The 26,187-nt window shown below is 45.9% G+C and overlaps 1 protein-coding gene across 7 annotated transcripts in view; it reads left to right on the top strand.

Moving 5' to 3' along the window:
• The window catches only part of ZFHX3 (zinc finger homeobox 3), a 1,434,500-nt gene that overhangs the window by 295,380 nt on the left and 1,112,933 nt on the right, over positions 1–26,187 (top strand). For all 7 annotated transcript variants that reach the window (XM_068259585.1, XM_068259586.1, XM_068259596.1 and 4 more), the window contains one exon: positions 2,813–2,952. The gene's annotated coding sequence lies outside the window, so the exon portion shown is untranslated. The remainder of the gene's footprint in view (positions 1–2,812; positions 2,953–26,187) is intronic.

Raw genomic sequence — 26,187 nt, 5'->3', positions numbered from 1 at the left:
CATGCTTCAGATCAGGGGCGTACACCTTTGCCCTCTATCGAGAGACATTTTGTCATAAATGTAACACATTTTCAGCCCCGCTTACGATCTCTGGCGCCCACGCCTGAGATAATAATCGGTCTGTTTATTTTGACTGACGCCCATGTCTGTTGTGTGTCAAATTTAAGAATAATTTTCACCTGAGAATTATTTGTACAGTATATTAAGCGCAAAATAGATTTACAAACGGTTTCTAGAATTAACATACATTTTTTTTTCCAAAACGTGAATAACAATAGCTTCAGATATGGAGAGACGTTAATTTATTGAATCTACTAGCATACATCTATTTTTATGTCTCGTTTGCTCGCTAAGACAATCGTGTGCAAGAATTCAGCTGTCATCCCTACTTTTCACCCTAAGAGGGCACTGGCTTCCCACTTATCCCCTGCTCATCTTATCTAGATTTGCATAGTGTTTAAATATGTTGTGCTTTCTTTCTCTCTCTCTCTCTTTTTTTTTTATGATGCTGCTGACCTAATGGTTCCTTTTCAATTGGATATAATACTGATCACATGAAGAGATGTAAGCTGGCACATCATAATACCATCTTTAACAGCTTATCATGCATTGACAAGAAGCACTGCTATCTGTAATATTTATTTAAAAAAATCATAAATATCACATGATGGGGAAAAAAAAAGAATTAAAAAAAAAGATCACACACATGTCTGCTACATACGATGAGTGATGGGGAACAGGAGGTGTTAATGCCATTCCTGGCGGTAACCATGTAAATATGTAAATGGATTTGCCCTGTTGCAAACATTAAGAGGCTGCACACTCTTGATTTTAATGCAACTCCTATTTCAATGTAAGTAATAACGTTCTCGGTTCAAGAGGGGCTGTATATTGCTCTCTCTATCCCCTCCTCTCCCCCAGAATTGTGCATACACATCTCCAGATGAGGCTGTGCACACAGACACAAAGAGGAATATTTCCCCATACTGTAATGTCACAATTACATGTCATCTCACCTTATTATTCTTAACAGGCCGGTTAGCATGGGGTCACCTCTGTTTCTCCGTCTCTCCTCAGCGGGGTCACTTATCTCCAGGCTAGATTTAAGAGGAGGGCTCATGCATTTTTTCTCATCTGACTTGCGCTTATTATTTTTCTGTTTGTCCTCCCGTCATATTTTCTTCCTCTTGTCTGCCTGATTCCAGATTGGCGACATTAACCCCTTCGCTCCCTGAGCGCCATCGCCGCCCATAGGTCTCTTCCTGGCCCGCCGTCAGTCACCTCCCCTCGCCTCATTTACCTGTCCCCCTCTTTGTTTCCCTGACAGATCCTATCTGTCCTGTCTTGCTCTAGAAATGATCTACTTTTCGAGTTATTATTCATAGACAGAGATCATGCCTTGCTTTGCAACAATCTATTTTAATTTTTTGGTTTTTAATCATTCTTTAAATTTTTCGGAATATTCCTACGACGCGTGAGAACAATTTTGCGATAGATGTAGATCCGTCTAGTAGTGCTCCTAAAGAAAACGTATTTTTTTACCCTTAATTTTTAATGGAGTGTGAAAAGGGGATTACGGTCTGTGGCTGTGCAGCAGTAACCTGAGAGATAGACAGCATTTTTTGTTAGATGTGGATTATTCCAATAATAATTTTTTCCACCCTTCTTTAGAAGCTGCAAAGCAGACACGAGCCAAATCCATTTTTTTTCCCTTTTTTTATTGAGAATGCATATAATTCATGTCTCCCCCTATCTCTGCTCACCATCCCCCCCTCTGTTCCTGCCCAAAAATGAATGCGGTGAAATACTATTAGGCTGTCGGGTTATGTATTTTTGATGAGGCCATGCAAGACACTGGCTGACCCCGCGTGGCACGTGTTCCAACTGCAGCGGAGAGGCTTTTCATTTAAGTTATGCTATCCAGACTGGATGACCTCTATTAAATAAAAAGGGAGCAAACAGCCTTTCTTATGGCCTTTGGGACCTTTTCCTTCAAAGATTATTTTTTTTTCTGTTATCATGTGCATTAAATGTAATATTACCATCTTTGTGGCTGAGCTGATCTTTCTTTCTTTTTCTTTTTTTCCCCCCTTCAACTGTAGGAGAATAAAAAAAAAAAATACAGTAAATTCAGTTTTCCTACAGAGGTGGAAGATTATAATTCATTCTCTGTGGTCAGATTATTAAAATTACCTGTTTTTCCAAAGAGACGAGGCAGGAATACAAAACGCCTCTTTCAGATCACAAGGAAAGGGGATAAAAAAAAAAAAAAAAAAGGCAAATTTATCCGTAGACGGGAGCCAAGAGTTCTGTTTCAAATAAAGAAAGAATTTTTATTTTGGCATTTGTGTAACCCTTAGCGTTCCCTTAAACGCTTCTTTTTCCTAGTCATTTAGCATGAAACCCCACATCCATATTAACTCCAATTTGTCTCATTGTTCTGTTCTGTGATATTCTGATAATTAATAATTGTGTTTTAGCCGTGTTCAAAAATAATTACAGCATAGGTGACTATTAATAGCAAAAATAATAATTTTAGGAATGCAAAATAATAATTTTGCAATATTTGTTTTTTTTTTGTTTTTTTTAAATTGAGTGTAAGATCCTTTTATTATTATTTTTTTCTGATGGGACTGAAATACAAATTTTTTGACCGGTGCACTTTAGGCAATACTTTGAGTGCTATTTGTAAGGCATGAAACTGTGACCACCTCACGTCATGTCCTTCCCCTGCAGCTGTACACTTCATGATGCCTTGACTGCTCACTTAACATGGAGTTGTCTTTTATTATTTTTTTTTCTATAAACCCAGCCACAACACAGAATGAGGAGGAGGAGGAGAGAGAGAGAGAGGCAAAAAAGGAAAAACCCTGAAGGACGGGTCTCAAAAAAATATCTAAAGAAACCGCGGGGAATTTCTTTTAAAGATCAGCAGAAAACAAGCCATCTGTGGTAAGCTTGCTTTTTTGGCTTCTGTCTTCGCTTCATTTTATGCTTTCCTTCTACTTTGTTGTCTAATTGCGGCTTCCTCGGAGGACCAAAGATTGATGGGTGTGGAAAGCACCTAACTTCCTAGCTTAAGTCATGCGAGGGTGGCACTCATGTAAATATGCAAATGGGGACGGCTGGGTTGCGTTGTTGACACGTGTATGTGTTGTGTGCCTTTCCCCACCTCCCTGCGCTCGTGTCTGATCTTCAACAGATCGCTCTTGTTTCTTGTGATCAGCAGCACTGCGTGTTGAAAAGGCAAATGTTCAAGGGGGGGGGGGGGGATATTATGGGGCTGGAGGGTATGCTTCTATGACAGGGCTGCTGTGACTTTCCAATATTAATGTGTGGCTTTTTTTTTTTTCTTTTTGGATTTTGCTAGCTGTTTTGCATGTCAAAGTATTGAAGGTGTGGGCCTGGAGATTAGCACTGAAATGACATAATGATGTAATGATTAAAATCCGGTGACTTCTGCGAACAAGTAGAGTGACTGAGGAGGGGGGTTGAGGTGTGCAAGAGATGTGCTGCTTCTCTGCTATGGTTGGTGTCAGCAGCCTCAGAATCCATCCATCTGCATATCTGAGATGAGGTTGATTTGAAACGTTCACTTTCACAATCTCCCGACATCCGCCATTCGCAATCTTCTATTCTACCCAGGGTTTAGTCCCTTTATATCAGCACCGATCCTCATCAATAAATCATTTTTTCCTCCCTTAAGTATATTCTGATAGCCTCTTTGGAAAGATTGTTGATCTAATAAAAATACAATGAAATATTACCGGCGGTTCGAGGCCCTGTTTTTACGCCAGTGATGTATCTGACATCCCTTTGTACCATTTTGACGCATTCCCACATATTTGGATTCAGTGTGTAGTGCGCAGGTCCTCGGAGGTCCGTTCCTGCCGCGGTGGTGATGCGTCAGACCCTGGCCGGGCGTTATGCGATTGTACAGGTACGCTTATAGCAGGAGGCGTATATTATAAATGAAGTTTTATTAGCGAATGATAAGCGTCCCAGACACCAATCCCAATCTGAAGACGAGACACAATGTACGAGGCTCACTGACGAGTTGCTAAGTGTTTAATACCAGCATACATACCCCCCCCCCCCCAAACAAAAAGAATAAAAAGCGGTTTTGTGTCCAAATGACTTATGAATGCAAGCTGTGCCTACCCTTCAGTGCCGTGACTTTCCCAGCAGAACAGATCATATAAGTCATTCGCTGGAATATTAGCTACGTAAGGTTCGGAGGCTGTTTGCAGGCAGGCGCCTCTTAAGCCCAGGGTGGGGAATTGTCAGCTCTTCCTAGCCAGCTGCTTCCACCTGATTTTTTTTCGCTGCAGTTACCTGAAGTGATGTTATACACTCCGCTCCTCGCTGTGCAGTGCCAATAAAGCGGAGAGGCAGCCATGAGGATTGGTGCTATTGATCTACCCAAGGGGATCATTAGACATCACTATCAATCTACAAATCAGTAGGCCTGTGTTACTTGCTTGGGCAGTCATTGCCAATTTGTTCCCATTACATAGCAGAGCCCGGAGGTGTTTGATGAGGGAGTAGATCTCGTCTTTGGCTCACTGCGGCTCCGAATACACATTTAATGCGGCTGAAATGTTGGAGGGGCTTAAAGGCCGCTTTTACAGAAACCTATTTCGGCCTACAGACGTACTCCTTCCTTTTTTTTGGGTTGTTTTTAATTTGCTCACAATCTGCAATTGATTGGCTGTCTGCAGACGAAAGGACCTGGTAACCATTGTTTAAAAGCACACGTGTATACATTCCTCCTGTTTGGTGGGGTATGTGTACCACTTAAGTAATACATCTCTGTGTTGTGTGGCTGGACAGCCCGGTGACAGGCGTCTTTAACCACTTAAGGACCACGGGCCTAATCCCCCCCTAAAGACCAGGCCATTTTTAACAAAATAGGCCACTGCAGCTTTAAGGCCTTGCTGCAGGGCCGCACAACTCTGCACACAAGTGATCCAACCCCATTTTCTGCCCACCAACAGAGCTATCTGTTGGTGGGCTGTGATTGCTCTCTTAATGTTTGTTTTTTTTTACAAATATTCATTTCTTTATTTTATTGATACATTTTCCAATTTTTATCCGCCCTCCCTCACCCCGCCAGCCAATCAGTGCGGTCGGCTGTCATAGGCTTCAGCCTGTGACAGTGGATCGCTGTGTTACCACCCCAGAGGGACAGCTTCTGTCCCAAATACAGCGCTGCTGTAGATTGCAGCGCTGTACAGACTTAATAGACGGCGACAATGATCGCCGCTAGGAGACTGATGGCGGAGCTCTGTTATCCAAACGGAGATCTCCTGCAAATCCCCGCCCCAGGACTTTACGCCGATCGGCGTGACATGGCCGGCAAGTAGTTAAAGGATACCCGAGGTGACATGTGACATGAGATAGATGTGTGTATGTACAGTGCCCAGCACACAACTAACTAAGCTGTGGTCCTTTTTTTCTTTCTCTGCCTGAAAGAATTAAACATCAGGTATGTAAGTGGCAGTTCCTGTCTGACTCACGACTGGGTCAGACTGCAGTGTGACCCTCACTGATAAGAAATTATAACTATAAAACACTTTTCTAGCAGAAAATGGCTTCTGAGAGCAGGAAAGAGATAAAAATGATCAATTGTTCATCGATTTTTAGCTCTTGCATACTTCAATGAATGTGTCATTGAGCAAAAACAATAAAACATTAAAAACGTAAAAAGTAGAATTAAATATAAACTAAAACCGTGGAATATCTAAAAAAGTCATTTTTAGGAGGAGGATAGATACAATTGTTTTTCAATAGTTTATTTTCACCTCTGGTGTCCTTTAAGGGCTCATTTCCACTATCGCGAATTCGCATGCGTTTTTCGCATGCAAATTCGCATAGCAATACAAGTGAATGGGACGGTTTCCACTTGTCAGGATTCCTTTGCGTTTTTCTGTGCAGAAAAAATTCGCATGGCAGAGCTATCAGAATTCGCATATCGCATACCGCTATGCGAATCGCATACAATGTATTTAATAGGAAATTCGCATGAGGTTTGGGTATGCGAATTTTCATGCGAATTTTCATGCGAATTCGCATAGAAATACATCGTCATCCATGCGAATTCGCGCCCGCATGCGAATTTTTACCGCGGCGATTCGCACCGCACAAGTGGAAATGCAGCCTAAGGCTACATTCACAGTGGGCGTTGCATCCCTCGTAACAACAGCGTAATTTTGAGCGGTGCTGCACGTTATCTGCGCATTGTTGCATACGGTCAATGTTAATGCACACGTTTTGCGGTAATGCCCTGCATGCAGTGCGTTATGATGACGCATGTCGTAATACCACATTCCACCCGCCGCACTGTGAATGTCGCACAGCAGTGCAACAAGCCTGCATTACAAAGAAACAACTATGCCCCATGTTGCTGCAACGCGCAACTGTCAAAGGAGCTCAAATCCTATAAGTGTGAATGAGGCTGATATACTTAGAACATAAATAATTGAGCAAACCTGCGCTGTGTGTAACTGGGTGGGAAAGGTTACCTGGGTCATATCAGACCATGGTGGGAACGCTGAAAGGTTAGCCAATTATCTTGTGATTGCGATCATGAGCAGCACTTGCAGTGAGAACTCGATTTAATACATTAAGGCGGTTTTAGATGTATTCATGTTCAATTTTCCATATGGGTGTGTTTCATGCAACAACAGTAGCAAAGCATGTAATCGCTAGCATTTGAGTGACCTGCGCTGTATTCTGATATAGCTAAGGTGAGGGCTGCAAAGTTTTCGTATTGGAGATTCTGCGGTTTGCTATTTTTCACATTTGGTTCTTCTATTTCTGTTGCAGTGAATTGCGAATTCTGCATGCAATTTCAGATGCGGAATCATAGCCACATAAAATCAATAGGCTGCATCCGAAATCCCGTGTGGCCCAACAGAATAGCGCCGGTTGCAGTTTTCCACAGAGATTCGGATGCAGCTTCGCAAAAGCACAGGTGCTGCGTCCAATTTGGAAACTGACGCAGCACCCAGTGGAAATAGGCCCTTTGCGTTCTTTATGCACATTTTCAGATTATGAATTTTTTTCCCCATGCATATCTATAAAGTTAATTTGCATGAATTTGTAAGTAACTTTACATTCGCATGTACATTTTGGAATGTGAAAATTCAGATTTCCATTGATTTGCTTTGTATGCATTTCGCATACATGTAAGCAGTTTTTTTTTTATGGAGTACAGAAAATTCATATGCAAACATTCACATTAAAGAGCACCTCAGGTGAAGATAAATTAATGGAATAAACAATTGTATCTATCCTCCTTCTCCTAAAAATGTTTTTTTTTAAGATATTCCACAGTTTTATTTTATATTTAAATTTACTTTAAGTTTTTACTGTTTTATTATTTTTGCTCAATGACACATTCATTGAAGTATGTCAGAGCTAAAATCTATGAACTATTGACCCCTTTTATCTATTCCCTGCTCTCAGAAGCCATTTTCTGCTAGGAAAGTGTTTTATAGTTGTAATTTCTTATCAGTGAAGGTCACACTGTAGTCACTTCCTGTCTGAGTCAGGACTGAGTCAGCCACTTACATACCTGATATTTAAAGCTGAGTACACACGTACGATAACAATCGTTCGAAAACGAACGTTAACGACAATCGGACCGATAATCGTGCGTTCCAAATTTTCCAACGATTTTTTTTTTTGATGATAACGACAGTTATCTTTCAATCCGACCGATCCAACCCGGCGGATTTTTTTGAAAGATAATCGTTCAATCGTTGCAGTATGTACAAAGATCGTCCGATAATGATTATCTGTGGAGTAGTACACATGTTCTTATTGCCTGTCATAACGTCACTTCCGTTTGCGCACGCATTTTTTTATCGTTCGTCGTTCAGTACTTAATACTTATATCTTTCACGTGTGTACACAATCGTTCATTACGAACGATCTTTTCTGTCTAATTTGAATATCGTGTAAACGTCACAAATCGTTCGTAACGAACGTTCTTTATCGGACGTGTATACGAACCTTTACTCTTTCAGGCAGAGAAAGAAAAAAAGGAACACAGCATAGTTATTTGTGTGCTAGGCACTGTACATACCCATGTCTTTGTGATGCCATTGGCTCGCATTAGATGTGCAGCAAATATGCAAAAAAATTATACACACACAAATTCTATCAAGTGTAAAGGGGGCCTAAGCATCCGGTTTGGAAGATAAAGATTGCCGGGGGGTGCTATGAAAGTTTGTGAAGCTGCTTTAAAGGGGAACTGAAGTAAGAGGTATACGGAGGCAGCCATATTTATTTCCTTTTAATCAATACCAGTTGCCTGGCAGCCCTGCTGGTCTATTTCTCTGCAGTAGTAGCTGAATAACACCAGAAACAAGCATGCAGCTAGTCTTGTCAGATCTGACTTTAACGTCTGAAACGCTTGATCTACTGCATGCTTGTTCAGGGGCTATGGCTAATAGTTTTAGAGGCAGAGGATCAGCAGGGCTGCCAGGCAACTGGTATTGCTTAAAAAAATAAACATGGCAGCCGCCATATACCTCTCTCTTCAGTTCCCCTTTAATGTGTGATCGTTGTGAGCACGTTAAACCAGAAAGTATTTCATCTGTGGCTTGTTTTATATCAGCCCCGCATAGAAGTGTTGTAGAGTCGGTGTGGTTAATGGGCTGGCGGTACACAACATCCTCTGATCACACCTTCTTCAGGGTATTGATCTGGTCCTCAGAAGACCCGTTTCCTCATCTGAGACGTCTGTTCTCCCGTTCACCGCATGCCGGGGAAATCTGTGCAGAGGCTAATGAGAGGCTCCACATTATTTCCGTAAAATATTCAGAGAAAACCAGTCAAAACTTTTCCAGCACATTTTCCAAGGCTTTTTGCTATGTTCTGGGCTGCTTTATTTATGTGACATTAGTATTGGTCTTGAAGCAACAGTATGAAAACGCAGCGCCAATCAGAGATCTGCTACCGTTAAACTGCCCAATGTTTCTAAAGGCCCATACACATGTCGGATTTCCGCGAACGACAGGTCGTTTGCACGCCCCGTTGTTCCGTTGTTCGCCCGCTAAATCGGGCGTGTGTACAGACTGTCGTTCGCCGGGCGGATCGCTCAAACTCACCCTTATCAAGCGAACGACAGTCTGTACACACGCCCGATTTAGCGGGCGAACGACGGGGCGTGCAATTGACCCGTCGTTTGCGGAAATCCGACGTGTGTATGGGCCTTAAAGCTGATTGTATGTTACAATTTGCTGACTGCTCTCGTCCTTTGCACTGATATTAACCACTTCCGGATTCTCGGTGCGTATATGTACGCCCCTGAATCCTGAAGTGTATTCCATGGAAACGGCCGCTCGGCCGTTCCATGTCAGTTCCCGGAGGGTGTCTCCGTGAACACCCTGCGAGCCGATCGGCGGCTCGCAGGGTAAATGTAAACACACGGGGAAGATCTTCCCCGGTGTTTACATGTATACGGCGCAACTGCGCAGCAGCGCCGTAGAGGAGATCGGCAATCCCCGGCCTCTGATTGGCCGGGGATCGCCGGCATCTGATAGGCTAAAGCCTATCCCATCAGGCGCAGGACGGAAATCCGTCCTGCGCCGCTCACAGGGGGAGGGAGAGGGAGGGAAGGGGAAGGAGGCCAGGAAGCGCTGCGGAGGGGGGCTTTGAAGAGCCCCCCCCCCCCGCAAGCGCAAGCAGCCGGCGGCGATCAGACCCCCCCAGCAGGACATCCCCCTAGTGGGGAAAAAAGGGGGGAAGTCTGATCGGCCTGGCTGCAACCTGATCTGTGCTGTGGGCTGGAGAGCCCACGCAGCACAGATCAGCACAAAATACCATGGTATAGAAGTGGTTAAAGGAGGTAAGCGTGCTCCTAAGTCAGTCCATGCTTCCGCGCTCCTCATCTTCAGCCACTGCTGGCTGCATCTTCTCTATGACCCGCTGCATGGTAATACGTAATAACATGCGCTGGGTCACAGTGCAGAGGTGATGACTACAGATGGCCAATGAGATTGTTATATTTCTGGCATGTATGGAAATTATGTGCAGCCTATTCTGCATTACATTTGCATGTAAGCTAAAAAATATTAGCATCTCATTGACCATCTGAAGTGATGACCCTAAATGAGTCTATGAAGACATACAACCAGTTTTTTAATTGGCTGGACAGTCTTTAAAGCGGACCCAAACCAAACATTTTTTTTATTCAAAATATTTAGTTGTACCACTATGACACATACAAAGATCAATTAACACTCCTTTAATCCTATGAGCATTTCAGTGTATGCTTTTCACCCTTCTCTTTTCATAACTAGGGTTATACAGGTGGCAGCCATTACAGGTGGCAGCCATTACCAAAGGACTGGCACCTGCACAACTCGGTGTGGAGCCATGCTCTAATCATCGCAGGTTCTACCCACAGTCCTGGGGTAAGACAGCACAGGAGAGGCTGTCACGCAGGAGCTCGAGTCAGACTTCAAAGGAAAGGCCTGAGGTCATCCATTCCCTCAGTCCTCCTTGCAAATGTCCTCTCCCTCCCAAACAAGCTAGACAAACTAAGTCTTCTCAGCGACAAGAGGGGCCTCAGCAGTCACACCAATCCTCTGCTTCACGGAAACGTGGCTGCACGACAGCATCCCGGACAATGCCCTCCAACTTCCAAGCTTCAATCTTATCCAGGCTGACCGCGACACCGCCCTCTCTGGGAAAAAGAAGGGAGGCGGCATCTGCTTTTACATCAGCTCACTATGGTGTCCCTCCAGTTCTGTGCTCGCCAGGAAATGCTCGCCAGAACTCGAGCTTCTGTTAATCAACTGTAGACCCCCATACTCGCCTAGGGAGTTCTCCTCCCTCGTCCTTGCAGGTGCGTATATACCACCAGACGCTGACATCAAACAAGCCCTGAGCGACCTTAGCGATACCATCTCGCAGTGGGAGGCGTCCCTCCCAGACGCGCTGTTCATTGTCATGGGCGATTTCAACAAGGCCAACCTCCGACAAGAGCTCCCGCGCTATTATCAGCATGTCGACTGCCCTACTAGGAATCTAAACACTCTGGACCACTGCTGCACGGTCCTGAAAAACGCATACAAAGCAGTCCCGCTCGCAGCTCTAGGCTCATCGGACCACAGCCTCATCCTCCTGATTCCAACCTACAAACAAAAACTGAAGACAGCGAAACCAGTCCTGAGATCAACTAAAGTGTGGTCAAGCGAGGCGAAGCTCCAACTTCAGGCCTGCTTCGACAGCACCGACTGGAGGGCTCTGGAAGCACCAGACCTGGATGAGTGGGCCGACAACGTCGCCTCATATATCGCCTTCTGTGAGGACTTCTGCATTCCAACCAAGACCTTCAAGGTCTACCCGAACAATAAGCCGTGGTTCTCCAACAAACTGCGGCAACTGCGGAGACGCAAAGAAACAGCGCACAAGTCAGGCAACCTGGACGAGTATAGAGCAGCGAGGAACAACCTCAGCAGGGAACTCAGGGCAGCCAAGAAAGAATACTCTGAGAAGCTGAGGCACAATCTTAGCTCAAACGATCCACGAGGGCAAGCGAGGCCGATGTCAGGCTCCGTCTGGCCTCACTCAACCCTAGAAAAGCCGCCGGCCCGGATGGTGTGTCACCAGCATGCCTAAAATCCTGCTCGCAGCAGTTAGCCCCCGTCCTCTCCTCCATCTATGCAAAGTCCCTACAGGAGGGCAGAGTCCCCAAATGCTTCAAGAGGTCTACAATCATCCCTGTCCCCAAGAAGCAGGGTATATCCGACCTAAATAACTACAGGCCTGTGGCCCTCACCTCGGTCATCATGAAGACCTTAGAAAAAGCAGTCCTGTCCGAACTCAAGAACTCCACGCTCCCCCGACTAGACCCGTTCCAGTTCGCGTACAGAGCAAACAGGTCCACTGACAACGCCATCAACATCTGCCTAGAGCTCATCAGTGACCACCTGGATAAACCTGACTCATACGCCAGAATCCTCCTACTCGACTTCAGCTCGGCATTTAATACAATCTGCCCTCGCATCCTCCAGAACAACCTTGAGGCACTTGATGTCCACTCGACCCTACGCCACTGGATCACGGACTTCCTGACCGACAGATCACAAGTCGTCAAGCTGGGCAAGCTCTCCTGCGTCCTGTCGCCAATCTTGTTTTCCCTCTACACCAACAACTGCAGATCCACAGCAGACTCGGTCAAGGTCGTCAAATTCGCTGACGACACCACCATCATTGTTCTTGTGTCCAAAAATGATGAGCAAGACTATCGTCAACAAGTCGACAGAATCTGCCATTGGTGCAAGGAAAACAGGCTGGTCCTCAACACAGCCAAAACCGTTGAGATGGTTATTGACTTCAGGAAGCAGGTCCCCACCCCACCCCCAATCTTCATTGAAGGCACGGAGGTGGAAAAGGTATCCAGTGTCCGCCTCCTTGGCACCCAGATCACCAGGGACCTGTGCTGGAAGACTCAGACGAGCACCACTCAGAGGAAGGCCCAACAAAGACTCTTCTTCCTTCGCCAACTGAGGAAGTTTGGGATGGCACAGGAGCTTATGTCAAATTTCTACTCTGCCACTATAGAATCCGTCATCTGCACCTCTATCCAGGTGTGGTATGCTGGATCCTCAAACAGGCACAAATACAAGCTTCAGAGGGTCATCAGGTCGGCGGACAGAATCATTGGGAAACCACTCCCTTCACTTGACCACCTCTACAACTCCAGACTGCGTTCCATAGCACAAAGGATCGCAAATGACCGCTCGCACCCAGGCCACCGTTACATTAACGTGCTCCCTTCCGGTTTTAGGTTTTAGATCATGGGTGTGTTTGTCATCAGCTACCCTCCCTCACAGGGGCGTCGTCTATGTGAAATCTCACACAAGCTGAGATCACCTCCAATGTGACATCATCAGTAGCAGCCTGTGTTTTGTTTTTGTTTTTTATCTCCTCCACCAGTTTGCCGGATTCTGTCCCGGCAATATGAAAAGGAAGGGAGGGGTTCCTCCAATAAATGTAAAATATTTTATATTTGTCATCATGCAGCTGAAAAAAGGCTGCTATTTATCATTATAATTTAGAAAATAGATTTTATTTCTGGAATCTTGTATTTTTAATTTGGGTCCACTTTAAGGACACCTGGACTGAGAGGGATATAGTGGCTATCATCTTTATCTCCTTTTAAACAATACCAGTTGCCTGGCTGATCTATTTGGCTGTAGTTGTGTCTGAATCACACCAGAAACAAGCAGGCAGCTAATCCAGTCAGACTTGAGTCAGAGCACCTGATCTGCATGCTTGTTCAGGGTTTACGGCTACAAGTATTAGAAACAGAGGCTCAGCAGGACAGCCAGGCAATCTGCATTGTTTAAAAGGAAATAAATGTCAGTCGCCATATTCCTTTCACTTTTTTATTCATAGTGTTAATGTAAAAAGTTGTCTTAGAAGGCTGTGCTATCGTCTGACTCACTCAATCACTGGCTGGGCCAGCAAGCTCTCCATTAATCACAATGACCTCTCTTAGCACAAATTTAGAATGACAATTTAACACCAGACAACCCTGATGGTATGGCCTGGTGCGCTGCTCTACACCCAACACCTGGGTAACAGGTTCTCTTTAACCTTGTAAATCCACCCATATCTGTGCGAGGCAAGCGTTCCACGTTCTTCTAATTGTAAGCATCCTACCCTAATTTATTACAATCTGCAATTTCTTCCTCTCTCCCATAAACACGCTTTCTTCCTCCATCTCCACAAACGCTCACATTACCATATGGCCTTGTAAAACGCTGGTTATTTTGGGTCTCTATTCCCCCCCCCCCCCCCCCCCAAATATCAGCACAGTCGCTTAGCGTTTCCATACTGGCTTGTGTGTTAACTATCAGGCCTTGCATGCAACAAATTAGTCATGCCTTCACATATGCTGGCCCTCTAATGAGTTTCATAAAAATGGGGGGAAATATTAATTACTCTCGTAAAAGCGATCATGTTTAAACTCTGTTGTGACCAACTATTTTTATAAGTGCAGGAACATATTTGTCATACCGCGCAGCACTCCCACCCCCCTTTTCCATCCGAAATACACCCTGGAACCATTCTGGTAGTCATTCAAAATAATTGTACTTTATTTATAGAGTCACTTGGCAGCCCACTGCATGGAGCAGATAGTGAGTTAGATAAATGGTTTGTCACCAGTTATATATGTGCTGGCAGACAGACACAAAGGAGATCTAGAGACGCAGCCCAGAGGACCTTTCTGTCTGAGGGGTCATTTTAGAGAATTAAGAGGAGAGATGCAAGCGAAGGGGAAAAGAAGCCCTTGCGTTCCGTTAAAATCCCACAGCCACCATTTATTTATTTTTGACTTCAGACGGCTCGATCCGAAGGGGATGAGAATGGGTAGCCGGATGCATATTTTAGCATAGTTTATTTAGCGCGCTGTTGTGTTACTTCGGACGCCTTTTTTAAATAAATATAGCAGCAGTAATCTAATATTTATGAAGGCACTTCTATACCCCGCTGTATATTGTCTTCAGAGGAGGTCTCCTCCGTTCTTCCAGACTCCATTCTTGAATAATGCGTTGTTAGTGATTTTTTTTTCCCCCTTAAATTCTGTTATCTTTGTTAGTGGATAGAGCACTGAGGAAACAAATTGTAACAGCTCTCCCTATCAGATAGTGGCAGCGAGAAGCTGTGCTCTTTAGTGATTTTGATGTATGAAATTCTGCCTTCAAAAAGGGGGGAAATGTCTGCTTGCTCTCATTATAAGAGGATGTGCATTGTTAGAACACAATCGAAGCCCTCCTTCGAGTTTTTCACTTTGTCATGAAAATCCTGAATGGGCACCTTGTGGATCGAAACTTAAGCAACTTTTATTCTTTTTTGTGCTTTTCTTAAAAACTGAGGACTGGCGTCTCACAGAATGCTAATTGCTAAGGCAGGAAGTGCTGCTCCGAGGTGGTTGAATGCAAAGCAAACTATGGGCATTTGATTCCATTCATGAGCGCTCCAGTGCCGGCAGATTACCCGGGAACCTTGCACGGGAGAGGCGTGTGTGTGTGGGTTTACTTTTTTTATTTTTAGATCTTGCCTAGATGGATTCACCGTAGCGTAGTCAGTGTCCAATTTTAGCAAGCTTGAAGGTCTGAGTTGCCCTCAGCAGCGGTGCCGTAGATGAGGTGATCCCTCACAAATGGAAACAAGAGTGAACAACAAGAGTGACTGGCCTGGTAAAGTCTTTAGTTGGAAGTTAGAAAGCCTAGACTTAATAGGTTCGACTAATTACTCAGATGTAGTTGCTGGGAAATAGGCAACCACTCAAATCACTTGAGGTAAAACCAGGACAATCTCCTATCAGACAGGAAGGCCAAGAGAGAGTCTTGTGTGGAGTTTGGTTGCTCCTCTGAGTCTCTACCAGTATCAGTGGATTGAGGTATAACAATAGTAACTCTCAAAAGGAAAGGCTTCTGAGGTGATAAAATAACTGAGTAAAGAAGCCTGCCTTTATTAAAGGACAACTGTAGTGAGAAGAATATGGAGCTTGCCATATTTATTTCCTTTTAAACAAAGCTAGTCGCTTAGCTGTCCTGCTGATCTATTTGGCTGCAGTAGTGTCTGGATCACACCAGAAACAAGCATGCAGCTAATCTTGTCAGATCTGACAATAATGTCAGTAACACCTGATCTGCTGCATGCTTGTTCAGGATCTATGGCTAATGTTTTAGATTTAGAGGATTGGCAGGACAGCCAGACAACTGGTTTTGCTTAAAAGGAAATATGGCAGCCTCCATATGCCTCTCGCTTTAGTTGTCCTTTAAGTAAGACTTTTTATTACTTTATAAATGCGCAGTTTCAAACATCGTAAACCCCAAAAGAGCAATAGAAATCCCTCTGTTATGGAGGAACGGTGGATACATGAAGTTTGTACCCTGCCCAGGACACTATCCCAGTTTGTGTCCCGTTTTTGCAAGACTCCACATAGTAAGTCCCAGCTGGCCCCTGACAAGACTGGGAGCATGCTCTCACTGCACTGTGACCACTGACAAGACTGGGAGCATGCTCTGACTGCACTGTGACCACTGACAGGACTGGGAGCATGCTCTGACTGCACTGTGACCACTGACAGAACTGGGAGCATGCTCTGACTGCACTGTGACCACTGACAGGACTGGGAGCATGCTCTGACTGCACTGTGACCACTGACAGGACTGGGAGCATGCTCTGACTGCACTGTGACCACTGACAGGACTGGGAGCATGCTCTCACTGCACTGTGACCACTGACAGGACTGGGAGCATGCTCTGACTGCACTGTGACCACTGACAGAACTGGGAGCATGCTCTGACTGCACTGTGACCACTGACAGGACTGGGAGCATGTTCTGACTGCAATGTGACCACTGACAAGACTGGGAGCATGCTCTCACTGCACTGTGACCACTGACAAGACTGGGAGCATGCTCTGACTGCACTGTGACCACTGACAGGACTGGGAGCATGCTCTGACTGCACTGTGACCACTGACAGGACTGGGAGCATGCTCTGACTGCACTGTGACCACTGACAGGACTGGGAGCATGCTCTGACTGCACTGTGACCACTGACAGGACTGGGAGCATGCTTTGACTGCACTGTGACCACTGACAGGACTGGGAGCATGCTCTCACTGCACTGTGACCACTGACAGGACTGGGAGCATGCTCTGACTGCACTGTGACCACTGACAGGACTGGGAGCATGCTCTGACTACACTGTGACCACTGACAGGACTAGGAGCATGCTCTGACTGCACTGTGACCACTGACAGGACTGGGAGCATGCTCTGACTGCTCTGTGACCACTGACAGGACTGGGAGCATGCTCTCACTGCACTGTGACCACTGACAGGACTGGGAGCATGCTCTGACTGCTCTGTGACCACTGACAGGACTGGGAGCATGCTCTGACTGCACTGTGACCACTGACAGGACTGGGAGCATGCTCTGACTGCACTGTGACCACTGACAGGACTGGGAGCATGCTCTGACTGCACTGTGACCACTGACAGGACTAGGAGCATGCTCTGACTGCACTGTGACCACTACATGACTGGGAGCATGCTCTGACTGCACTGTGACCACTGACAGGACTGGGAGCATGCTCTGACTGCACTGTGACCACTGACAGGACTGGGAGCATGCTCTGACTGCACTGTGACCACTGACAGGACTGGGAGCATGCTCTGACTGCACTGTGACCACTGACAGGACTGGGAGCATGCTCTGACTGCACTGTGACCACTGACAGGACTAGGAGCATGCTCTGACTGCACTGTGACCACTACATGACTGGGAGCATGCTCTGACTGCTCTGTGACCACTGACATGACTGGGAGCATGCTCTCACTGCATTGTGACCACTAACAGGACTGGGAGCATGCTCTCACTGCACCGTGACCACTGACAGGACTGGGAGCATGCTCTGACTGCACTGTGACCACTGACAGGACTGGGAGCATGCTCTGACTGCACTGTGACCACTGACAGGACTGGGAGCATGCTCTGACTGCACTGTGACCACTGACAGGACTGGGAGCATGCTCTGACTGCACTGTGACCACTGACAGGACTAGGAGCATGCTCTGACTGCACTGTGACCACTACATGACTGGGAGCATGCTCTGAGTGCACTGTGACCACTGACAGAACTGGGAGCATGCTCTGACTGCACTGTGACCACTGACAGGACTGGGAGCATGCTCTGACTGCATTGTGACCACTGACAGGACTAGGAGCATGCTCTGACTGCATTGTGACCACTGACAGGACTAGGAGCATGCTCTGACTGCACTGTGACAACTGACATGACTGGGAGCATGCTCTGACTGCCTTGTGACCACTGACATGACTGGAAGCATGCTCTGACTGCTCTGTGACCACTGACATGACTGGAAGCATGCTCTGACTGCACTGTGACCACTGACAGGACTGGGAGCATGCTCTGACTGCACTGTGACCACTGACAGGACTGGGAGCATGCTCTGACTGCACTGTGACCACTGACATGACTGGGAGCATGCTCTGATTGCTCTGTGACCACTGACATGACTGGGAGCATGCTCTGACTGCTCTGTGACCACTGATATGACTGGGAGCATGCTCTGACTGCACTGTGACCACTGACAGGACTGGGAGCATGCTCTGACTGCACTGTGACCACTGACAGGGCTGGGAGCATGCTCTGACTGCACTGTGACCACTGACAGGGCTGGGAGCATGCTCTCACTGCACTGTGACCACTGACAGGACTGGGAGCATGCTCTCACTGCACTGTGACCACTGACAGAACTGGGAGCATGCTCTGACTGCACTGTGACCACTGACAGAACTGGGAGCATGCTCTGACTGCACTGTGACCACTGACAGGACTGGGAGAATTTTCTCACTGCACTTCAACCTTTGACAGGATGGATGGTACCTGAAAATACGTTTATTTAAATAAGAAGGATCTAGGTTGTAAAGTGTTTTGTAGGAAAGAGTCAGGATTTTGAATTGTATCTTTTGTGGCAGCCAGTGAAGAGACTGACAGAGGGGGATAAGGCTGGTGTAGCAGGAGGAGAGGTGGGTGAGGTATAACTGGCAGCCAGTGAAGGGATTGACAGAGGGGGATAGGGCTAGAGAACCGGGAGTAGAGGTGGATGAGGTGTGACTGGCAGCCAGTGAAGGGAGTGACAGAGAGAGATAGGGCTGGAGAAGCTGGAGGCAGGGTGGATGAGATGTGATTGGCAGTCAGTGAAGAGACTGACAGAGGGGGATAGGGCTGGAGAAGTGGGAGGAGAAGTGGATGAGGTGTAACTGGCAGCCAGTGAAGGGAGTGACAGTGGATGATAGGGCTGGAGAGGTGGAAGGCGAGGTGGATGAGGTAAAACTGGCAGCCAGTGAAGGGAGTGACAGTGGATGATAAGACTGGAGAAGTCGGGTGGATGAGGTGTAACTGGCAGCCAGTGAAGGGAGTGACAGTGGATGATAGGACTGGAGAAGTCGGGTGGATGAGGTGTAACTGGCAGCCAGTGAAGGGAGTGACTGGGGGGATAGGGCTGGAGAAGTAGGAGGAGAGTTGGAGGAGTCATGCAGCAGAGTTCATGATGGACTGTAGTGGGGCTAAACGGTTGGCAGGTAGGCCACATAGCTGAGAGTCGCAGTAGTTTAGATGTGAGATAATCCGGGCATGCACAAGAAGTTTTGGTCGTGTCCTGTGTGAGAAAAGGGAAGATGCGAACAATGTTTTTTAGTTGGAGGTGATAACAGGATAGTTTGTTATTGTGTGGTTTGAATGAGTCGAGTCCAGTATTACACCTATGCAGCGCTCCAGGGGTACAAGGGTGATTGAAGTACCATCAACAGAGATTGTGATGTCGAGCATGGGCGTGGAATTGTGGGGTGGAAAAATAGCTCTTTCAGTCTTGTCCATGTTGAGATTTAGAAAACTTGAAGAGATGAAGGAGGAGATAGCATTGAGACAGTTAGGAACACAAGCTTTAGAGTATCCAAGTCAGGAGCTGAAAGGTAGATTTGGGTGTCGTCAGCATATAGGTGATATTGGAACTGATGAGCTGACCAAGACCATAAGTGTAGCTATAGAAAAGGAGAGGTCTGAGGATTGTGCCTTGGGGGACTCCATCAGAGAGAGGGGTTGTGGAGAGGAAGTGGTGCCGAGTGAGGGATGCTGAAGGTCCTATCTGTAAAATAAGAGGAAAGCCAGGGGAGAGCAAGACCCAGAATGACCATGGATGAGAGGATTTAGAGGCGGAGGAAGATGGTCCACTTTATCGAAAGCAGAAGACGGTCTAGAATCTAGAGGTGGTCATTGGTCACACACATTGTACAAAACATACACAAAATATATATATATATATATATATATATATGTATATATATATATATATATATATATATATGTATATATATATATGTATATATAATATGCACACACATGCACTTGACACACAAACCCAAGTACACATATATATACACACACACACACACACATGCAATGTTTATACACGCAGTAAATAAAAACACACAGGAACAGACACATTGTATAGGCATACACTCTACACACACACACACTGTACACACACACTGTACACACACACACTGTACACACACACACACACACACACACACAAACCCAAGTACACACACACACGCAATGTTTATACACGCAGTAAATAAAAACACACAGGAACAAGCACATTGTATAGGCATACACAGTGTGCACATACACTCTACACACATACACTGTACACACACACACACACACACACACACACACACACACACACACCTTGTACGCATGCGCGCACAAAAACACACTGACGGTGCTGCACCCTCTCTCTCTACAAATTATTTTGGCATCCTTTAATAAGCTTTATGAAATTACAAGCAAGACCTATTTTTTAAGCTGTTTATGTAATCTTGCAGCCATGTTGTACCTGACTGGTTATTTGTTCATGTTTCGGCTGTAGCTTGGATGACACGAATGCCCTTTTCTTTGTCTTTGTTGCTGTGATAATTTTATAAATGGCTGTGTGGATAATGGCAGCAGCCTGTGTGAAATATGGCTTCATTATTCCACCAGGGCCCCATCTGAAGGAGCAGCATGCACTCCATTTATGAGTCCAAAAACGGCAGCACTGATGTGCTCTGAAATGCTGAAGAGTTATCCCGCTCCAATGTTTATGGCAGCGCTGCCTGTTCTGTACGCTGAATACCAGCCATGCAATGGTGGTGCCAATCCACAATTATCCTTCTCCTGCCCACTGCATCTCAGAGAAGAAATCTGAGTGGCTGGTATTCAGCATACAGAGCAGCCCAGAAAGTCCCTCATATTGGACTTAAGGGGACCACAAGTCCAAATATAACTCTTAGTATGAGTCTATGGACTGAGCTTAGTCAAGGGGCTCTCATGAGGCTGAAACAACCAGGTGACTTATCCTGCAGCTGATTTTATAGCGGCGGTTGTTCAGGAGGGACCTCTCACCGCCTGACATACCGACACTCCTCCTAATGCACAGAATAGTATGATTAGAGCTTATTTCATATATTCCTAATTCTCAGCAGAATTCAAAATGGTCTCTCCCTATTATCTTCCTCTAGTTTAGACTATGTGAATCGTGTAAATGTGGGCTAGAACCGTTTATTGCTATATAGGTCCACTTCCAAGAGAATCTTCTTCACCTCCTGCCCTGACAAAACCATAAGTAACTCTGTCCTACTTGGACAACATCAAACAAAATGTGCCTTCTCTACCTGGGTGGGCCACACAGCTTACCAGGGATGGTCCATGGGATGGAAATAAGCTCAAACTCAATTGCTTGTAGATACACTTTAATTTCCATTTCCCTAACGACAAGGCCTAATTGGATTCAATGGATAAAAAAGGAAGATCAGAGTAGGAATAAATGTTTTGTGTAGTGTTCATAATAGTTCTTTTTCACCAATAACATTGATTATCGGATAAGCTATCTGGAGTCCCTTCCCTCGTGCTCATTCGGATTTTGCGGAATTGAAATTTCCGCATTCTCTGATCGTATTCCGATCAAACTCAGAAAATGGAAATCGTATTTTGGCGGAAATCCCGCATTACCAAAACTTGGTAATTTCAGACCAATCGCAGAACTTTTAAGCATTGGACCAATCAGAGAATGCAGAGTACAGTTGTGTTCAAAATTATTCAACCCCCACTGAAATCAAAGAGGCACTTGCAAATCAGACAAATATAACATAACATTTATAATGACATAACCACAAATGTCTTTCCTGTGCTCACATCCTTATCAGTTTTATTCAACCCCCAAGTGACATTCATTCTTAGTACTTAGTACAACATCCTTTTCCAGTTATAACAGCTTTTAAACGTGAAGCACAGCTTGACACAAGTGTCTTGTAGCGATCTACAGGTATCTTAGCCCATTCTCCATGGGCAAAAGCCTCCAGTTCAGTCACATTCTAAGGCCCGGTTCACATTAGCGGTGGCCGTCCGGAATCGCCGTGCCGGAGCCGGACCGCTTGCAGAATGGACGGAACGGACGCACGGCATGGCAATGAAAGCCTATGCGTCCGTTCACATGCGTCCGTTCTGCCGGACCGGAGCCGGGCCGGATCCGGACTCCGGCGTCCGTTCCAACATGCGCTTTTTTTGTGTCCGGCTCCTCCGGCAGCCGTATCCGGGGCGGAGCCGGACTGCACCATCCGGCCAATACAAAGCAATGAGAACCGGAGAGCGCACAACACACTGGCTAAAAATCCGGATGTTCTACCCCACTTCCTATGCGGATTGTTGCGGCGATTTTGGATGGGGACACATGGGAAAGCATTTTGGAGTGGAGCAGCAGTGACTTTACACGAGCTGGAGATGTTGGCAGCATGTCGGAGGTGGAGGTGAGTGCTAAACAGCAGAGGGCCTGATTCCACAGGTCCCCCTTCTGCTGACCTCCCAGACCCCAACATTTTATTTGGTTTGTACTTAACTTTTGCCAAACGGATCCGGATCGCATCCTGATGAACACCTGATGCAACCTGACCGGATCCGGATCAGATCCGGATCAGAACCGTACGGTTCCGATCCGGATCCGGTCCGGATCCGGTCAGGTCATCCGGTCCTTTTGGCAGACAACCGCAAGTGTGAACCGGGCCTTAGGCTTGCGCACTGCAACTTCTTTCTTTAAAGCGGAATATAACCCTGCATTTCAACTTTGCTCTAAAACATTATTTACAGCATATTCTATGCAACCAGCATTTTTTTTAATAGACCAGCATTGGAAGGGTTACACACAGAGCTTTAAAGTTCCCTGGATAGAAATGCAGACACATCCTAAGTTTAGATAGATACATTTAAGTAAACAGAATGTAACAAGTGGTGAATGTTACACACTCTCTGCCTGTCCTCCAGCTCCTGCACAGTGTAATGCTCAGTGGCGTATCTGATGATCAGAACGTGCTCTATCAGAACAGTAGGTAGTATTTTATTCAGAGTGTGATCACACATGATTTGGTGTACAGTAGTATCAGGAGTACTCCTAAAGTGATAGCCCTTGATGGCTGGGGCTATCACTCAGACAGATAATGGTCGTACAAGCGAGGTCGGTAACAGGTCGGTCAGCAGCGGTACAGTATCGTCAGGCAAAATCGTAGTCAATAAACAGGCCGAGGTCAGCAGTAGATCAGATAGGCAGAAGTACAGAATCGTAAGGCAGAGTACAAGGTCGGTAATCAAGCAAAGGGTCGGCAACAGATCAGATTGGAGAGGTACAGAATCAGGAGGCAGAGAGAGTAATCAAAGGTTCAAGCAAGAAGTCATACACAGAATATCAATACAATATAATAATAATCCTAAGCTATGTGTGAATCCCCGGGGTCCTGCCTGATCAAACACACCAGGATCTGACTCTGAAGTATTCGCAACAACAGACAAGGAGCGAATGACAAGTAGGTCTTAATATACTGTGGACCAAGCGTACAGCGCCGCCCAGAGGCCCAGCCAATCGGAGAGCAGGCCAGTGTCAGCTGACCACAAGGTCAGCGGACACGTCTTCTGATCGAATAAGTGCGGCGGCGATCCGCGCGCACGCGAGCCTGACACTCGCTCACAACCTGAGACAACCCGGACCTCCCTGATGCCGGCGGGAGGCCCGGAGACACCACGGCGGTAGACGCCGCGAGAGCAGATGAGGAAGCGGCAGAGGCCGGCAAAGCAGCCGACATGACACACAGAGAGTGTGTGTCACATTCCACACTTGTTACATTGTGTTTACTTAAATGTATCTATCTAAACTTCGGATGCGTCTGCATTTCTATCCACAGAACTTTAAAGCTCTGTGTGTAACCCTTCCAATGCTGGTATAGTAAAAATGTATAATATGCTGTAAATAATGTTTTAGAGCAAAGTTGAAATGCAGGGTTATATTCCACTTTAAGTCCCACCAGAGGTTCTCAATCGGATTTAAGTCTGGTGACTGCGATGGCCACTCCAAAATGTTCTAGCCTTTAATCTGCAACCATGCTCTAGTCTAGTGGACTTGGAGGTATGCTTGGGATCATTGCCCTGTTGAAAGGTCCAACGTCTCCTAAGCCTCCAGTTTGTGATGGACTGCATCACATTTTCATCCAATATCTCCTGGTACTGAAGAGAATTCATGGTACCTTGCACATGCTGAAGCTTCCCTGTACCTGCAGAAGCAAAACAGCCCCAAAGCATGATTGACCCCCCCCCCACCATGCTTCACAGTAAACTGTTCTTATCACCTTGCTTCGACACCATCGTCTCACAGACTGTGAGATCACTTGACTCTCCACACAGCAAACAGGAAATAGACTTTCTCAGGCTTCTCCAATGTTTCCGTTATTTATTCAAGTCACAGAAAGACAGATAGATACAGTCATCATATCCTAGCTATGCCGCTCTTCATGTTGCATTACAAGCTCTTGATTAGACTCCCTACCGAAGTCTATCAGGTACCTTCTTCCTACCTACGTTACACTAAACTACCTATGTACATAGCATACATTATATCAGCTTACATAAAGGAATAACATGCTTAGAGGTCCAAGTCGGCCTTGCGAGCTAGTGCAGAAGGAAGAAGCAGAAGTGAGTTCTCCATCGCTCGCTCCAGATTTAATACCGGCTAGGAAAGAGTTAAATATGACATCATCTTCGCCACCCCCTATATCAGTCTATTGGTGGACCCACTCATGGTGTCATCATACCCGCCTACTCGATTAATAATCAATGAGACATTTGACATACATGCAGGAATGTGAATATTTACAAAACATGACTGATGTTTATTGTTCCAGGCCCAGGTCAGGGAGACCTGCGGCCTTGTTCAGAACAGCTTCTTGGTATGTTCTAGTTCTGCTGACAGAACTGCAGATTTTCTCTCTTCAGAGAAAATCCCCTTAAAGGGCAGGTCTGCTCATCAAGCCTTTTTGACTAACTCAGTCCAAATAACTGAGGCCTACTTAAATTATAACAATCCCCCCTAAAACGGCTTGACCCGCAGATCCCAGCGTCTGAACCTCCCAGTACCTGGTTTCTTTCGTTTATGTTTCACTTTTCGATGTTCGTGCTCACACAACTTCTCTGCTCTCGGTGGTTACACCTGGAAGAGAGAGAGCAAGACCTCTTGGTCTTCCTGTAACCAGGCTTTCTGGGGATGCCCTACTTCTAAATCCCTCTATACCACATGCTCAGCATTTGCGTCACTTGCGTATCACTCACAAACTTGCATGACCACAGAAAAGTGAAACTCGTTTGGTTGTTACAAAACGGAGCAGTGCCAGGTGCCTTCTAAAAGAGCGCCTTTATACAATCAGCCCCATCATAGGTACTACTAAACCTATACCCGTAACCCTGTATATCCCTTAATTTAAACTATTGGTTCAGGAGATTGTTTATGAGGCACCAATCCCTGGACCAGGTTAATTTATTTTACGTAATTTTAACCCGCAACCTCACCTGGATAATGATGCCTAAAGTTGTCATCCCCATCCAGACGACCAGTGGGTGTAGAAAGAACTTTGGAACTGCAGATGCCCCGTCCGAGTGTCCCTGGAACATCACCGGAACCTTTGTCCACCAGGGCAGACTGGAACTCACCTGCTCATTTTTGTGTTCTACCTCGTTAAGATCACCTGTATCATGGTGAAATCTTACCTCTAACTTAGTGTACTGTTTGTTTAACCTTTGTAACAAAATGTGGTCGTCTTGGATCAAACCCTGTTCCCCTTTGTCCCATGTCGGGTTCTCTTTCAGGACTGGAACTACCCGTGAAACTTTGACCTTTAGAGTTCTCTCAACAATCTGAGAAACAACGTCATCAAACCTGGATGACAGGATCCATATGGGATCTCCACTCACAGAATATGTTCCCCTTGGAAACTCCCCCTTATCGGAACAATTATGAGAATATACCTTGAATGTATCACTAGACCTTATGTTAAAAAACCAAACCTTTCCTTCAGCCACCGGAACTATTGGTTTGGCTTCAGGGTGGATCTTTTGAATGGTAGCCTCGCATTCTGCGTTATTGAGCCTGCAGGCTTCTTCACTAAATTTGGCTTGCCCCGGCCAACGCAGATACTTCTGCAAGAATTGCCCGCATGAGGACAACTCTACTTGTTTCACCTCCCTGTCTAGCACCAAAAAAAGT

This window comes from Hyperolius riggenbachi, chromosome 11 (assembly GCF_040937935.1).
Source record: "Hyperolius riggenbachi isolate aHypRig1 chromosome 11, aHypRig1.pri, whole genome shotgun sequence".
Classification (NCBI taxonomy): Eukaryota; Metazoa; Chordata; class Amphibia; order Anura; family Hyperoliidae; genus Hyperolius; species Hyperolius riggenbachi.
Note: the sequence above shows the minus strand (reverse complement) of the source record. Positions and strands in the feature narration are given on the sequence as shown.